Consider the following 18,492-nt stretch of genomic DNA (forward strand, 5'->3'; position numbering starts at 1 on the left):
GTTGACAAAACAGGGTGAAGATCCGTGAGTTTTCATTAGAAGATGCTCTTATGGAGTCATGCAAAGGAATAATAATAAATGATAATAGATCTCATAACCAACGACGACTTAAAACAGCCTAGTTGTTAAACACAGAATTTTTAAAGCAGAACTACCCGGGTTCATGTACTGGTTTTTGAAGTGGAGGTGATAATTCTCTTTAACCCATAAGGTTTTCCTGACAAATAAGTAAATACAATGTTAAACCCTCAAAATAGCCTGACATGATGTAGACAATAATATTCACAAGTTCCGTTGCTTTATAATATCCTCTTCATAGCCAGAGTGAAAACCATAATTTTATACTAGTTATCATTGTAGACCTCTTAAAATTTGGCATAATATTAAATTAATAAAAATTCTCCATTAGCCAATGTGTTAATATGACCATAAAATGAATGTTTGTATAACTCATTCAGTAAATCCTTACTGAACACCTACTACATTCCAAGCAATGCAGTAGGCTCTGAGAATACAAAGACCGGGCACTCAAGAAATGCCTGGTGGCAGAGACAACAATATAAATAGACAACACAATAGAGATGAGAACTGTCAGCGTTAGAATGAACACAAGGTTCTATAAGAAAAGAGAGGCAAGTATGCAACTCAGGTCAAAAAGGAAAGACAACATCTCATGAGGTCTTTCCTCCCCTTTACAATACTTCACTGTTGTTCTCTATAATTCTTTTATAATTTTTAAAGATTTTAAAATGTCTTTTTATGGATATAAGCTATGGGTTAATAAATTAATATGTTAATTCAATATGCAACATGACCCTTACCAAACTTGTTTTTTTTTTTTTTTAATCAGTTCACTCTTTATAGTAGAAGAAGGAAAAGTAAGACTTTGAAATGAGACAGAGTGAGGTTTAAATTCTGGCTCCACACCTAACTTGACCTCTCCTGAGACTTCACTTTGTCATGTGTAAAATATGGATATATAAAAATATATGGCTGCTGTGGGAATTTAGTAAGAGAATGTATATAAAGCACTTAGGATATTGCCTGGACTATAGCGGTTGATGAAAGTATATGTGGAAACCTCCTCCATGAGATTAAGAGGACATAATATACTTTCAAAATTTTTACAACTACCTATATAATCCTCCATTTCCATTCCTCTTCAGAAAAAACTTCCTTTTAAATTCTTCAACTTCAGTTTCCAACAAATACTATACAGTTACCTTTCTTTAATTCACTCGCCTCACTATCTGAATAGAATCAACACTCTTGGCAGCTCTTTTGTCACTTGCTGCTGAAAGCATTCTCACAATAAATCTCAGGTCTGTCAAACACTGAGTACTTTCTCTATCATATCTTCCACAAAGCCATATAGCAAACACTGAATGAACTGATCCATTACTGTGTGGGTGTTTAATGTTAAGTATTCATAGATGTCTTTGGGAGTACAAATGTATACATAGCTTCTGAAGGGAAATTCATACATATGCATCAGAAACCTTGAAAATGGGCATAACTTCTAACCTAGCTATTCTTCTATTTTCAGTTTAACTAAGGAAGTAACTTTTAGCAAATCCCAGCAGATGGCCCTAAAATTCTACTTTCTCTTTCGTCAGTGGTAATAGAAATTTTAGCTAAGCACATACCTGCTGAGAATAAAGACTGCATGTCCCAGGTTCCATCGCACCTAAATGTGACTTTATGACTACATTCTAATAAATGGGATGTAATGGACATCCCATAGGGCAAGTTATGGGAAGTTTTCTTAAGAAAACTGTTAGTCCTGTGCCTCTTCTTCTTTATCCCATCCTGCTTCTGGGAGGGTGAATGCTGATTTGGACCATGAGGGGTGGGACCACATCCCAGGGATGACCAAAGCCATGAGCTGCAGGGTAATTGAGCCCCTAAGGACCTGGGAGCAGAACCAACCACCACACCAATCTCAGTCTGCAAACCTCCAATTATTAGCTAAGCCATTGTAATTTTTTGTGATTACCAGGTGCTATTGCCTTAACCCATCCTCAAGAATATATCAATCTTGTAAAATACAGATGGCTTTTATGTCTTTATGCTTCTAGATATAGTAATTTTTCTATAAACAGATATGTGTTGCTTTTACCTCTTAAAGATGTGAACATTAAAACAACATCATTAAGTAAACAAGATAAGGAAACATGGTGGTGTTTGGGGGTTTTGTTCTGTTTTAATCATGCTAGGGGTAGGAAAAAAACTTACATCTTTTCTCATTGATCCATAATTCCTGTTATTTTCCATCCCACTAAAATCCACTTGTAGGTTATATGAAAATTTTATTATCCATTCACTTGTTTATTCAGAGATTTGACTAAATTGTGTATATATTCTGTAGCTGTGTGTCCATAATAATAGATCATGGGTTCCTGGAGAACGGCAGCCAGGTAAAGGTCAATTTATCTCTTCAATATGCATTGTTGATCTTGTCCCAGGAACAGTGCTAGATGCAGAAGACAAGGAGTTCAAACTCATAGTCACTGGGAACTCAAGTGTGAGGAAGAGAAATGAGATTTCAACATATGTGGTAATTGCTTTGATATTTAGGAAATTATGGTAGGAATACAGACAAGCCACCTCATACAGATGGTCTTCCCAGAAGAGGTGATGATCTTTACTGTAACTAGTACCATAGTAGTGCAATTACCAGTATATCCATTGTTATGCCGCCTCTGGCTCATACAGGCTCTTGAGAGCTGATGGTTACATTTTCAGGAATTTTACAAGCTGGATGTTCAACCCAGCCATTACTAAAAAGTATGTAAAACTGAACTGCATTTAAACGAATGATTTTTAAAATAAAGCTAACAAGAACTCAAAACTCCTATTTTGTTAATTATTATTTATACTCTTGAGTTTATTTATGTCTCATATCTGTGATGGAAATCATATATAAGGGTGTGCTACAATGCATCCCTTCCTAACTCCCTGTTCAGGGATGTCATGTTAGTAACTTGAAATTAGTCATGGTAGGGGTACTGACACTACAGAAATCAGCAAGTAGTATATATAATGTGTTTGTTTTTTTTTTTTTCAAGAAAGTTGGTTTTTAAATATTTACCAGCACACCACTGAATGCACACATTTAATATTTAATAAACTGTCTTGATCAGGAGAACTCTAAGTATATTTGTGAATGCATACATTTGTATGTTAATTTGTACTTGGTACCTTTCCCAACCGGCTTTAGTTCTGCTTCCTTCTCCACTTCTCAGACAACCACTCCCTACTTCCTTTTCATTCTTTTCACTGTGTTTAGGGAATAAGTAGATATGCATGCATCTATCAGCCCACTTTCAAACAATGAGCACTTTCTCTAGCACATCTTCCCAGCAGCACAACCATGAAACACAGTAAACACTGAGTGAATTGAATACTGCATTGGTGTTTAATACTAATAATACCTTCTAAACAAAAGGCAAAATGTAGAATTTTTTTGCATTAAAGATCACAGACCACTTTCTTACAGTTTCATTTGATCCCCATCATAGCCTGTAAGGCAGCTACTGCCCCTAATTTATAATTGAGGAAATAAGTTTAGCGACTGAGAGACTAGTCCAAAATCCTATAGTAAGTGAAAGAACTATAACTCAGATGTGACTTTTCTGACTACTCATCAAGGTATTATTTTCTACTACATTATGCTAGCTTTAAGCCAAAGTTGTGGACTTTCAAGCTTTACACAGCCTGTGATAGACTTTGAGGAAAATACAGTCACCTTCTTGAAGATTAGCCCCACAGTTACACATACTTCTATTAAAGCATAAACTGTCATATTAAATTACTGTTTACATATCTTCCTTCTGTGTTGCATTCTGAGCCTTGGTATCCCTAGGAACCCTAAATAGTGCTTGGTACATAAAAAAAATGCTCCAAACTGCTTTTTTAAAATTTATTAAATATTTATTTACTTATTTTGAGAGAAAGAGCTAGGGAGGGGCAGAGAGAGGGGGAGATAACATCTCAAGCAGGCTCCACCCTGTCACAACAGAGCCTTACACGGGCTCCGTCTCACGAATCACAAGACATGACCTGAGCCAAAATCAAGGGAGACACTCAACCAACTGAGCCACCCAAGTGCCCCATCCAAACTGTTTTTTAATTAATAGAAAAAAATAGTAGCTAGCCATCACCGCCACCACGAGCAGCAAATAATGACAACAAAAAATAATAATTGATAATAAATTGTAGCATGTTTGGTTTACTGCTCTAGAAATTCTGTGTAAAGCTAATTTTATTTGACAGAATTTGATATTTACAAATCTGGACTGTGGATCCTGACTCTGAACTCTGACTCTGAACTCATGACTCTAAAGTGAACTGCCTTTATGTTAATATGTACTGAAGTTCTTTATTCATTTAAATATTTTAAAGAATGAAGTGAAAGTGAATTTGATTAATGTTAGAAATAATAGATCACATAACCTCTCCGTGCCTGAGTCACCTGACCTATACAATTACGATAAAAATCCTCCAGATATTCTGGCTATGCAGATATAACCAGTTTGGGAAAAGTCCTTGTGCTAGACAGTTATAATATGTCCCTTTGGTGTCCTCTGCTTCAATCAAGTCTTGATTTATCATAAAGAACTGTCATGAAGGAATGATGTATATATTTATAAAAGTTACTATTATTCAAGGTCCTACCAGTCATCTATTTTGGCAGGTATTAGGTAATATACGTATATGTGTGTGTATGTGTGTGTGTGTGTGTGTGTGTGTGTGTATGTATATATATATATATATATATATATATATATATATATATAATATATAGTATTTTAACGTATATCAACTAAGCCAGAGATCTTGAAACCTTTTGACAAATTGTTAATACTCTAGGTTTCTGTTTTTTAAAGTACTTTTATGAATGACCACAAGAGGTCTCTATTTTTTTAAGAATAGTCTTTCTTTCTTTTTTTTTTTTTTTTTTTTTTTTTTTGCTTTGCAAATTAGAAAACAGAAATGGTGGTATTCCCAGGACAGTACATTTAACTAATTAAGCTATCTCATTCAAAATCAAATTTTCCAAAATCAGAAGAAAATCTTTTACTCATATGTAGAAAAACAGCATTGTCTCCACTTCCTCCTGATAATAGCAACCTTAATACTAAGCACCCAGAAGCTACTTCCCCTCCTCTGCTTTGACCCATGCCAGTTATCTGACCCATGTGAATTGCATAGAATTTGTAATTGGTGTGAGCATAAGAAAAAAGGAGGGGAAGTCCTTATTTAGAAATTATTTTTGAGATTTTTTTTTTCAAACGTGAATAAATCCTGTTGTCTAACATTCTCAAGCATCTGCAGGACTCAAGGTATTATCTAATTGAATGGGCTAAGAGATGGCTCATGGAGTACATTGATGTGGTAAAAGAACTGCAATAATTCTGGCTAGTTGACCAGAGCTCTAATCAATGTGACTCCTGTACTTGATTTATCATAGTGGTTCTCAAAGTGTGAACCCCTGACAGATCAACCTCACTTGGCAACTTGCTACCCATTCTACTGAATCAGAAACTCTGGAGCAACTGGTGTTTTAAAAAGGCCTCCAGGGGCGCCTGGGTGGCTCAGTTGGTTAAGCGTCTGACTTCAGCTCAGGTCACGATCTCGCGGTCCGTGAGTTCGAGCCCCACGTCGGGCTCTGGGCTGATGGCTCAGAGCCTGGAGCCTGCTTCCGATTCTGTGTCTCCCTCTCTCTCTGACCCTCCCCCGTTCATGCTCTGTCTCTCTGTGTCTCAAAAATAAATAAACTTAAGAAAAAAAAAATTTTTTTAAGCCCTCCAGGTTTCTCTGATGCCGGTAGGGTTTAAGAACTACCAATTCAGTATAAAATTGATGAATGGTTCCAATTCTCCATCCCTGCTTTGCCCCATCTGTAAAATTTATAAAGAACAGGGTATGGAAGTCAAAAGCCTGACTTATGGTATCTGGGGAAAAAAGGCAAATAATTTGAAACTACTTCCACAAAACAGTCTGGTAAAACCATGGTGCCAAGTTACCAGTTATAGTTTATAGGCCCAAGATGCCAAGACACCTCCACCTTCCTCTCCAAAAATGCAGATTACCTACTGCAGGCTTCTGAGCAAAAGTCCCAATGACCTTAGAATAGCCCAAACTTGCTTCTGAAACTCTAAAATGTTGCCTCTGGTCTTTCTTGCATCCCAGAGCAAATAATCATATTCAATACCAAGTGCAACTTATTAATTCAGGAGGCTCTAGCTGTGAGGTTACTGTAGACTTATAATAATTTGATTAATTTTCTAGTCCCTCAAAGAATGGCTACTAATGTTAATGCACTAAGTTCTTTATTTTTGAGTAGAGAACTCACTTTGAGCCATATTTCTGGTGGAAAAAATTTGACATATCTGTTCAGCCTCTCATCTATCTCATCTATCTCTGTGATGAATGGTATACACTTCAGAATAAACACATGAATATGGACTAATATATACTTTGAAGAAAGATGTATTTGTCTTACATGGTTGCTAATATTTTTTGGAGTGTTTACTGTGTGCCAGGAACTGTTTCAAGCTCTTATGTGTAGATTGTATTTAACACTTGCAAAATCCCTTAAGACAGGGAGAAATATCATCCCCATTTTATAGACGAGGATATTGAGACATAGACAGGTCACAAAATTTCCCAAACCCACACTATTAACCCCAGAAGTCTGGTCTAGAGATCATGTTCATGCCACTACAAGATGCAGCCTCAGTATATGAGGGACAACCATAGCGTCATCAGCTCTGATTTCTCTAGCCTCATATGCAAATATTACCTATTCCTTCAGTCACCAACTGTTTTAGCTCGGGAATTTTTTGTCCAGGATTGTTTAGAGTTCATAGAAAACAATGGGGAATAACAGGACGGAAAAACTATGCTCTTAAAACTAAACACTTATTACAAATTTCTACCAACACTCCTCTAATAGTATCTAATATCTTTCAAAAGTTTACAAAGTGCCTTAAAAACAGTATTCATTTGATTTTCCCAACAATCCCCCTTTTAGAGATAAGGAATCAGCACTGAGATAGGACGTATACACCTCACTGATCATTGGTAGAGCAGGAACTAAAGGCTTTCAGCTCTAAATCCTGTGCACATCCTATGCCACCCCACATCTTCCAAGAGGCTCCCCACTTGCCTCAGCCAAGATACGGGCCAACCCAAGAGCCCTCCATTGTTTATTACATCACAGTCTGACTTCGGTCCATTTCTTGACTGTCCAATGAAGGATTTGGACACAGCGATCCCATATCTATCATGGGATCCTCTCGTTGTATGGGTGTGGTGCCTGCAGTTATACTTCACTGTGTAACTTGTCCACTTTAATTTAGTGCCACCCCCCACTGCAGACCACAGCATAGCAGTTAAGAGCTCGGACTCTAAAGTCAGAGCAGGAAACAAATCCTTGCTCTACCGCTCACCAGCTATGTGATCATGGGCATAGCTTCCTCACTTATAAACCAGGAAAAACAATCATATCACTTTCATTGGGATAGATTGAGGATTAATTGTGACTTATAAAATGTTAAGTATTTAACACAATTTTTTGCATAGGATATATAAGAATTAGAATAGTGATAGGATGGTAAAAGTAACCGGTATTTTTTTAACACGCTGGGTAAATGTTACCTCTCCAGTCAGAGGAGTTTCGCTGCCACATTGGCTGAAACTTGGAACTTCATTTTTGGCAATTCTCTCTAATAATTTCATGTAAATTTTAGCTATTTACACTTCACAAATACATATTAAAACATCAGCATTAGGTGGAAATTAAATACTTCCAATGAAAGAAATAACAATAAAATACTTAGGTACTACGCATAGATCTACACAAGTTCATTTCTAGACTTGATGCTAGCCACTGGAGTAGATCACTAGAAGAACATTTTGATGAGTGTATTAATCATATTAGGCAAACATCAATTATAATATGAAGGTAAGAGAGGTCAAGAAGAAAAAAAGGAGTCGCTTCCCAGTGTGCTTAACTAGTATTTGGATAATATCACTAATGTTTCTTTCATTAATGACAATAATAAAAAGGTCTATTTATAAATGTTTGTAGCTCTAAAAGCCTCTAGGATACTCAGACACAGTCTTAGAAAAAGCATATTCCCTACAAGATACTTACAGCTTGGCTCTGAAATTACATCTTTGTACTAGTTATCTTTCCTAAAGTTAAGAGTTTTCTTACCAATTTACAATGTGCTTGTGTACTGTTTACCCTTTCACGGCAGAATGCCATTCTCTCAGTGGAAAGTGACTTTTTCTCCCCATTTCCCAATAAGTGCCTCAGGTAGCCTTCCCAAACACCTTATCATTCTCTTTTTATGTTTAAAGGAATCTTTCCAGGGATGTAAGATCATTCAGCGCTTATCTTTGTAATTCAAATTAGAATATTCAATAATACGTTGGAATTTATTTTTCCAATACCCTCGCTTTTGTGTTCTTTCAGTCACTAAATAATAAGTGGAGAAGTTAATTTATGCCTACACTGTCTCTGGCCACATGAGAAAAATGGCATAAAAACTCAGAGACATAAGCTTTAAAGAAAGAAAATGCTAATGTTGCAAGGATTGCTCTAAGTAAGATTTTGCTTTGTTAATGTATAAATAGGACAAGATAAGGTTCTGGGCAGCAGCATATCCTGGGCACCAAATAGTCATCTATGTTCCTTTGGCACCAACTCCAACACAATGGAATGACTTTCTTCTTAACCACCCAATGTCACCAGGGATGCTGGGAGAACAAACATAAGAGCTAATGCTACAGAAACGACTTCATTTATCTTGTTGATCTTAATAAGATCCTAAAGAAGCATAAGATAATAGTGACAATAGAATAAAGTGCGGAATCTTACATGGAGATAGCAAAGTCTAAAGCAGCATTTGCTTTAATTTTTACATGTCTTTTTTTTTTCAGATAAAAGCAATATTCTGGTTCATAGAGAAAAGATTAATTTAAATCCTAAGCATATAACTGAGACGAATGACAGCATGGAATTGAATCTGTACTTGTTAAAGCTGCGTGAGAGAAATGGGTGATGTGACCACAATGAACCTGTTTACAACAACTCCCTAAGTGACATTGGGGACTGGTTGGGGAGACCAGTGAGCCTCACAGAGAAAAGGAGCTTGGCTTTAGAAGGAATTACATCCTTTTAGGGCATGGCAGTTCAATAGAAAGAAAAAAAAAAACTGGTCAAATTCAGGTGATACTTTGGGTTCCAAAAAGATGCATATGTCAACTTTTCAGCCTAAAAGACTAGTGTTCCATGCAAGTTCTGCAAACGTAAAAGCCCAGTTTTGCCAATTCCGAGTGGCAAAACGATATGAAGATGGTAAGATCACAAGCACTCGGAGAAATGACCATACAGTATGTGACACTGAAATACACACAAAGTGGGACACTGAAATACACACGAAGATGAAGCGCCACGAGTCCCAGAAATGTCTAGAGCCCAGAAACTTGGTCTGGATAGGAGACTTGAGTAGCTTTAGAGGGAGGGAGACGCCCCTTCCTCCCAGACTTTCCCAGAGCGAAGGTGCTGATTCCGTACAATGAAGTAGCTGAAATCCGATGGGCCCTCCTCAAATAACCGATGACCAACAAGAGCCCTCTTTTTCACCTTCCTCGTTACACAGGTGCCTTGATGGCTGTGGCAGCTGCAGATAACAGCAAGTTCTCAGGCAGACGTGCAAGGAAGTTCACGGCTCAGCTCTCAAGAGTCCTGAGCCAGCTGTCCTAAAAGCTGATTTAGAACTTAGTCCCCTGGGGCCAGAAGGCTGCAGGGCCCCGTCTAGCTCTGTGGTGGGTTCTGTGCCCTCTCATGTCGTGTGCTAAATCACAGCTCCAAAATCAAGCCTCTCAGTCAGCATCAGCTTTTGTACATGTCTCCTCCCAACTCCTGAGCCAGCCCCCCATCGCCAGGAGGCCTGCTTGGTGCTGCAAATGTGATCCTGTCTGTCGTTTCGGCCTCAGCAGAAGAGCGACATGACCATATTTATTGCTGTTGCTATTCTGGGGCCCGGATGACGTTTTTCTCCCCTTGTGGCTGAGCACTGCCCGTTCATCTTTCACCACTCCCTCCAAGTCTGCTAAGGCTAAAACCAGGGATACAAATAGACTCTATCAGGAGGAGAGTTATAATGAGAAGTTCTTAAGTATTCCCAGTCTATTTGCTTTAATGCTATGGCTTTAAAAGCTTTAAATTCTGTAGTCCTAAGTTTTACATGTGTACCGTTTGCATCCCACTATTATAAACTGCTGTTGGTGGTAACTTTGCTCAGGAAAGAAAACTTTGCAAAGCAGGGGGGGAGGGGCGGGGATGGAGGGAAACCTGACTGATAAACACAATTTGGAAATCTGGCAAATGTTGAGTTTTCCACTGCTGTCTGTTGGGAATGTCCAAATGTTACCAGAGCACTTGAAGACCTCACTTGGTTCCATCCCTTCACTCCTCGTTACTAAGACACTCCCCTCTTGGGACATGGAAGGGACCAAATGACAAGCCGCAGAAATTCCTATTAAGGATACAATGATACAGGGCACAGGTGACAGCTCCTGGAAAGTAACTATATACAGATTTTCTAAATGAAGAACGTGGACACATAAATAACTAATTACCACATGCATTACCCCATGCACCAGAAGTGAGTGGCTCTGACTTTACCACTGGCCCCTAGTCATTTCCCAGTCCGTCAGGTCTTCAGCAAAGCTCATAATCCGTCCACGTTAGTGCTCACCTTGGCTGATCATCTGCACTTGGCAATAACCACGTCTCTAGCTTTGCTAACAGGACTCTTTAGGTTTCACGTGCCCTGACACAAATCACATTGGTAATGGACACAGAAGCAGAAAGCGTGGGGGAAGCAGTGGGGTGCAGGGGTGACACGTGTGCCTGTGTGGGCTAGGAACCAGCCACCTGGGTTTGAAGCCCTGCTCAATCAAGGCCCCGCTGGGGGACCTCTTTAAGCTTCCATTTCCTCTATAAAAATCAGGATGATAATAGTAGCCCCTCAGGGGTGGTTGTAAGAATTAAATGAGAAAACTATATGGAAACACAGGAAGATTAAAAGGCTGAGAACGGAAGCCTTGTTTTTTCATTTTAGGGCAGAGAAATTTAACCTCACTCTAGCACATTGTGGTTCTCCTTCCGTCTGGGCCTCTTAAAATGACAATACGCAGTTGTGCTCCAGATTCTGATGTTTCTGGCTGCCAGCCGGGGAAATACCTTTTCAATGTCCAGGGTAGTATTTAAAGTGTACTATCAGCTGGCACTTGGATAATTTTCACCTGGACAGTCCATAAATTACAGAACAATTTAAATAGAGGCCCTTAAAACAAGGCCTGATTCTTAGTGTTAAAGTGATATAAATATATATCACATATGCAGCCTTTTGTGCCCTGATTTATGTTTTTGTCTTTACTCCCTCTTTTCAGCTGCATATTTCTGCATTCATTTCCACTGATGGTGGAATAACTAAGAGACCCATTTCCACCCATTTCCTCTTAATTTTGTCCCTTTCCTGGTAATTCAGGCACTGCCATATAATACAAGTCTCTCTGAGGTAAATACTCATTCTCCATTATCCCTCTCTCTGGTGGTGCGCGTGGGGGCGGGGAATGGGTCTAGTGTTCTGGTGCTTTAGTTTTCACCTGACCTCAAGAAAAGGGACATCTGACTTGACAATCGGCCTCTTGTCCTCACTGGCCTCCCTGAGGTATCTTGTCCAGGTGGATCTTTGGAACTTGAGCTCTGGCCTTGCTGCATGTGGTGGAGGGTTTATGTCTGAGGTCATGCATGGCCGGTCCCTCCAGCATGGCCAGGCGTAGTCAGCGTGTGGCGGTCTCCCCTCCCCAGCACTGACTCAATCTTGGCTCTAACTAATCGTCTGGAATTCAACCACATCTTCCATCCAGTCCCTGCCCTTGTGCCATCTACCCCACTGCTGATGGATGGGAAGACTTGTGACAACTTCCAACAGTAAACTTTAGTTGACATTCCACATATATTAACATGATCAATTTACTACTACATCATCTTCTGCCTTGTCAGGAAATGCACATTTATTTTACCGGCTCTTCTTTGCATTTGGAAAATTATACAAACTGTTGAGTGCTCAGTTTTACAGAGTCCCCACTCACATTTCTTTGGAAGCCATTCTTTACGTGCCTGAGGGCAGAGCTAAGCTTTCCCAGGACCCTTAATATTTTCTTCCCACACTCCAATGGATGGGTTTGTGTACCTGACTTGGGAAGCTAGTGCTAGAAGCCTTTTCACCCACAAGGCCAGGGAGGCAGAGAACTCTGGATTGCCTCTTTCTGATCTTGTCTTCCTTGCCGTAAACAGGAACCACGGGCACTTGTTGACGACACCCCAGTTGGTCTCTCCTTAGGCTCAAAACTTAATGATCCCTCTTGACTCCACCAAACCTTGGATTCCAAAGACCCCTTTGGAGACTGTTAAAAGAAACAATTCATCCTGTCCCCATGGCTCTGTGAGAAGGAATAGTTTCCTCTAGGAAGACTCTAGGAATAACCCACTCTCATATAGAACTGTCTTCCAAATAGAAGTCTACATGCCCGTGGGAGTTAACCCATGTATTCTAAGGGGTCTAGTAATTCCAGATTTTTCCATCTCCATGGACTGTTGCTGATCTTGTATTAACGTTTAGGCTAACTTCGGCACTGAGTCTTTCTACTTTGTTTATGACTAATGAGAAGAGAGGCAGACCTAGTTGTAAATGATGCACTTCTACCAAGCAATAGTCAAATGGCATGCCAGTACACCGTGCAAAGAAAGGCTTCCTAACAGATCCCATACAGGAGTCCTCAAAGGCATCACCATGTGCTGAATCAGGAGAAGCTGTGTCTCTGCGGGCATGGCTATAATTTTTTTAAATGTAAGCATTAGTTTCAATTCATCAAAACATCACCTGTCACATTAAATTCAGGTTGTTAATTTCAGTATCGCTTTCAACTTATGTTGTTTTATGTTGTAAATAAACTAAGCATACAGAAGTATACTTTGTGGTTTACATATTTAAGTATACATATGCAATGATCACACATTCAAATAAAAATAAAATTATTTAAACCACCATGGGAGGAAGATCTGGATAATTTTTTTTTTTCCTTCAAAAGCTATTTGTACATCTCTCAAGATTGAAAAACACCGTTCTCTAGAAGAGGGGGTCACATCTTGCTTCAGGGTGTGTATCAGAATGAATAAGGAGAGGTTGGCATTTAGCACTAATTTTGTATTTTTCTTTCCAGCACTACCCTTCTTCCTCTTTTTCTCTGCCTTACCTCCAACTATGGCATAAGTGACAAAACAGTCATTATTTCTTACTGACCTCTTAGAATAAGATCACAAATATGCCCTCATTCCTGCCTCCCTCCCCACTATCATCTCTCACCAAGATCCTCTCCTTTGCTCAGTGAGCCTCAGCATATTTTCCCACTTCAGTTCCTTCTATGTGCCAAGCTCTGTTCTACCTCACAGTTATTTCCTCTTCTCCAGCTGATCTCCTATGTATTTTCCAGGCTATTTCCTGCTCGTTCTTCAGAGCTTAGCTTAAATGTCACTTTGTTATAGAAGCATCTGAGCAGTATCTATTGGTATGATGGATGGGTAGATGGGTGGGGAGGCCTTTCCTGACCCTGCAATCTAAATGAAAGTATTGCTTGACATTCCTTTCCATAGCATTACTTTTTCTTCTATATTACAGCGATTTTCAATGATATATTAACTTACTATCTATCCACACCCCCCTCAGTGGACTGTACATTACATGATTATTACATGTAATATAATTAAATATATATTACATAATATATATATTATATATATAGTATATATACTATATGATATATATATATAACATATATATAGTAAATGAACAGAAGGAAAACCTGAAGACTACATTCACAGGAGTAAAGTAACTGAAAACACTTTAATGTCCTTTAAATAATGATGACATTAACATGGGACAATCTAAAGAATGATAAATTTTGAGGAAAATGATAAATTTCGGCCTTTGAGGTGAAAAAGAACCACAAACTAAAACCGCCCTTGTATACAGCCAGCCCCCTGAGACTCTAATCAAAGAAAAAATATACACATTATAGCCAGTGTGAAAGTGACTATAAAGACTACAGATTTTTTTTAGTAAAATTCAGGTAGCGATTGGGCAGAATGGCTCTTAAGATATGTATGATTCAGTCTTCTCTAAACCATTTGCTCATAATAGATTTTTTTTTTCACTTAACGGATATAATTATTTTTTTTAAATCTAGAAGACATGGTCCCAGGTTCATTTGGACACATTTTCTTCCCATGTGTTTAACCCTAAGCCCCTCCTATCTCAACACTGCTCTAAACTCCCAAGAGTGACAGAAAACCCAGCTAATCCAGGTACCAATAATCAGTAGCAGGGGGCAGGCCAGTGTGCCCAGTTGCCACAGTGCCCAGCTAGTCCAAGGCCACATGACACTTGCCAAGTAATTCTAAACTGTCTGGAAACCTCAGGAGCTGGGGCTCGAGGTCCTTTGCTGTGTGGTAACCCTCAGGTCTTCCCATCTTAGCCCAGACTCTGTGCCCTGCTGCTTCAAGATGGATGAAGGAGACAGTCCTCTCAAAGCCAGTGATCACTAAAGATAGCATAACTCCCTGAGTCAATGCTCCAGAGATGTTAGGGAAAGGAATGGAGATTGTCCCTGGCCACCAATTGATTTGGTCTAGAGTTATCAGATTTTTGTTAAGGTCTAGATTGCAAGGCCACCCCAGTAATGGCTTGTTTTATTTTGTAAGTATTCACTGTCTGCTGTGCATTTATCCTCAGGAGACAGGCTCTTACATAGTACTTTTGAATTTTGCTTTTAAAATGATGGGAGAATATTATTTGTAATATCAAAGCATTCTGAAAGAGAATCCATGCAAGAAAGATGAACTAATATTAGGATCACTGGTGTTAGGCAACATTGAATTTGTTTTATCAATTTATGGACTATAAGGTAGTCCACATGGAGGGAGACTGCCTGCCCTACAATGTTTCCCTGAAGAACACTCTGATTCCTGAGCCCCAACTGAAACCCACTAAATCAGAATTCACCATGGGAGACACTTGGGCATGTGTATTATTTCACAAGTAACCCCTGGTGATTGTCATGAGGGGAGGTTTGGAAATTGCCCTACATAAGTGATTCTTCATCAGGGAAATACATTAGGATCATGGGGATGCTCTCAGAATGTATGTGATGAGATTTTGCTAGGGGAGGGGGGAACCTGAACAAGCATCTTTTGAAAATGTTCACCAAGAGATTCAAACCTGCACTTTGGTGAAGTATCAGTCCTAAAGCATTATTTCATATGGATCTGAGGTGTGGAAATGAGGCATAATTTAGCCTAGGCTGTAACACAGAAGAAAAAACATGGTGGTGCCTACTTCCTCCTAGAAGTAGAAAACTTTTCAGACCAGCAAACACAGCAGGAATGATACACCAGTATACAGCTGGAGGTTTCTAAATGTCCACTCTGCCACAGCCAGGCAGACAACCTATGAATTATTCAATCAGTTGGTGAGTCAGAAATCACTCATGCCATCTGGACTACCCAGTCTTTTTCCATTTGGGACGCTGTTTTTGAGGGTCATAAAATTCATTAGGTCCACTCACTACTATACACATTACTGTGTCATATGCCAACCAGCAGTCTATGCAATCATGTATAAAGTACTGACTTTTAAAATAACATGCTAAGATGCAAAATTGATTACAATTATCAATAGGTAGTACAATTTCAAGGTTCAAATTAAAAGCAAATCAAAATGCTCTTCAGGGAGCACTGCCACCCGCTTCCCTTTATTTTTCTCTGTATCTTTACAGGTTTTTACATACATACAAATTAAAATACAGCCATGTTACACACACTATACTGTACCTTGTTTTTTGCATTTAATAGATCTTAGGGAGTTTTCCATATCATTTCATAGAGAACTTTATTCTTTTTTTCAAAAAAATGTTTATTTTTGAGAGGGAGAGAGAGAGCGAGACAGAGAGAGCGCACACGCAATTAGGGGAGGGGCAGAGAAAGAGGGAGAGAAAGAATCCCAAGCAGGCTCCGTTCTCTCAGTGCAGAGCCTGACGCAGGGCTCGATCTCACAACCGACCCTCAAAGATCATGACCTGAGCAGAAATCAAGAGTCACTTAACTGACTGAGCCACCCAGGTGCCCCTAGGGAGCTCTCTTCTTAAGGGAAAGCTTAGAAAAGGGGAGTTAATGGGACAAATAGGAGCCCTGTAGTAGGTCCACAGTAGCAGTAGACTGTAGTAGGTCTTGGGGCTGTGAATGATTATCTTCTCCCTTTCCTCTAACCATTCTAAATTCCCCTCACCTACCTTAGCGGCAGGTTCTAGTGGTCTACCTGGTGGTGTGACCTAAACTTTCATTCCTAGAGGGTCTGAATCTTGGTAAACCATGCCTTTCTCATACCTGGGATGCTGAATGTGTGCATCCATAGTCATAAAGGGTCAGTGGAGTACCAGAAAGCACCCAATGGGCCACCTGTGTTCCATAGATCTTCCCTACTGTCCCCATTATAGAAAAGCCTCTTCCTCCTCAAAACTTGCAGTTAAACAGGACTCTCATTTTGTCCTCTTACAAAAGTACTTCCCTACTAGACACCCTGCAAAGCCCAGACTTACAGGGACAGGAAGAACAAAGACCACGAACAGGTCATTGGACATGAGGTTGAGTGAGGTACACTTGCTTCCACCTCTTAGTTCCCAGGCCTATGGGTTCTTCCTACTGAGCATAGTGCTACACAGAAGCTGATTTAGTGAATATACTGCATCCTGAAGGGCACCACTCCACCTTTGCAGATCACTACCAGCAAACTGGAACTTGAGCTGTGCCTTTAGACCATTCCATCAGTCTGTGAGGCTAGCTCCTCATAGACAATAGAGGTATGCAGTATCTAATATGTAATGCAGCATGTAGTAAGACCAATGGATCCCATGGTCAGGGCTCATTTTAGGATCTCGTTCACTCTGAAGTAGGTCCCCTGGTCACTCGTGACGTGCGAAATTCCATGCCTGCGATCAGGTATTCTGTAAGTTCCTGGCTAGTGGTGATACTGGTTGAGGTTCTGTGAGCAGAATAGGTAAACCCATACCCAGAAGAGAGTCTCTCCCTAGAGAGGATAAACCACTGGCTCTTCCAGGCTGGAAGGGGCTCAATATATAGTCAACTCGGCACCAAATTATTGGTATTCTCAAGAACTCGTCTCTGTTGCTGACAGGTTGGACATTCAGAGGCAGAAGTAGCTAAACTGGCCTTGATAAGCCTGAGTCCTTCTTGGCGGGCCCATGTATAACCTCCATCTCTGCCACTGAGGCCACTAAATTCATATGTCCCTTGTTCCAGATCTGGGGTGGTTGACAAGGAAGAGGGCTAACATCAACTGGCTGAGTACTTTTGTCTGCTTGGGTTTTCAGTGCTTCTCCCATGGAAGGCATTGGCATGCAACACAAAACTCTTTACATTTCCTGTCCATTCCCATGTGTTCATTCCCACGTCTCTACCCTAAACTTCCATGTCTCCAATCTTCTAGTCTCTTTCCTTCCAGGCCTCTGACTAGATGCCCAGGCTGTTGGCCATTACCTAGAAGTCTACATGCATTCCTACCTCAGACCACTTTTCCTTCCACACAAAATAGATGACCAGGTTTACCACTCACAACTCTGCCCCTCTGAAAGATTCTCCCTCTCTAGAGACTTTCAAGACCACTCCTGAGTGCAGCCTCCATTCATTTTCAGCTTCACCCGCATACTGAGCCTGTCCATCTATAAACCAAGTGCAGGCTTTTCTTCCTTTTTCAGCTAGTTGTATAGAACCCCAATCTTCCCACAGGTGAGAGTTAGGGAAGGGGCCCTAGTGCAACACTACAGATATGGGGGTCTGGGCAACCTGTTCTGGTAACTTACTCATGCCCCCTGCTTCCACTCAGCTTGATTCTGTACATACTGTATCCAACTTACAGTATACTATTTTGACCCCTTCTGATTTTTGTTTTGGCAGGTTCCACAAGACCCAGTTTATAATGGGAAATTCTAGATGACTGGTCCCTTGGTGTCCTATGGTCAAGCATTCCTTTTCGACCAAGGTCAAGCAACTTACCAGGAACTGTTTCTCAAAAGATAAACAATTCTAGGGGCTCTTAGGTGGCTCATCAGTTAAGTGTCCAGCTCTTGATTTCGGGTCAGGTGATCTCAAGGTTCGTGAGATCAAGCCCCGTGTTGGGCTCTGTGCTGACGGCATGGAGCCTGCTTATGATTTTCTCTCTCCCTCTGCCCCTCTCCCCCCAAAATAAATAAACTTTTTTTTTAAAAGAAAGATAGACAATTCTCTTTTGCAGATGATATAGCCTTGCCTCAGATCCCCCACGGACCTGCATT

The sequence above is a fragment of the Lynx canadensis genome, chromosome F2, assembly GCF_007474595.2.
Source record: "Lynx canadensis isolate LIC74 chromosome F2, mLynCan4.pri.v2, whole genome shotgun sequence".
Taxonomy (NCBI): Eukaryota; Metazoa; Chordata; class Mammalia; order Carnivora; family Felidae; genus Lynx; species Lynx canadensis.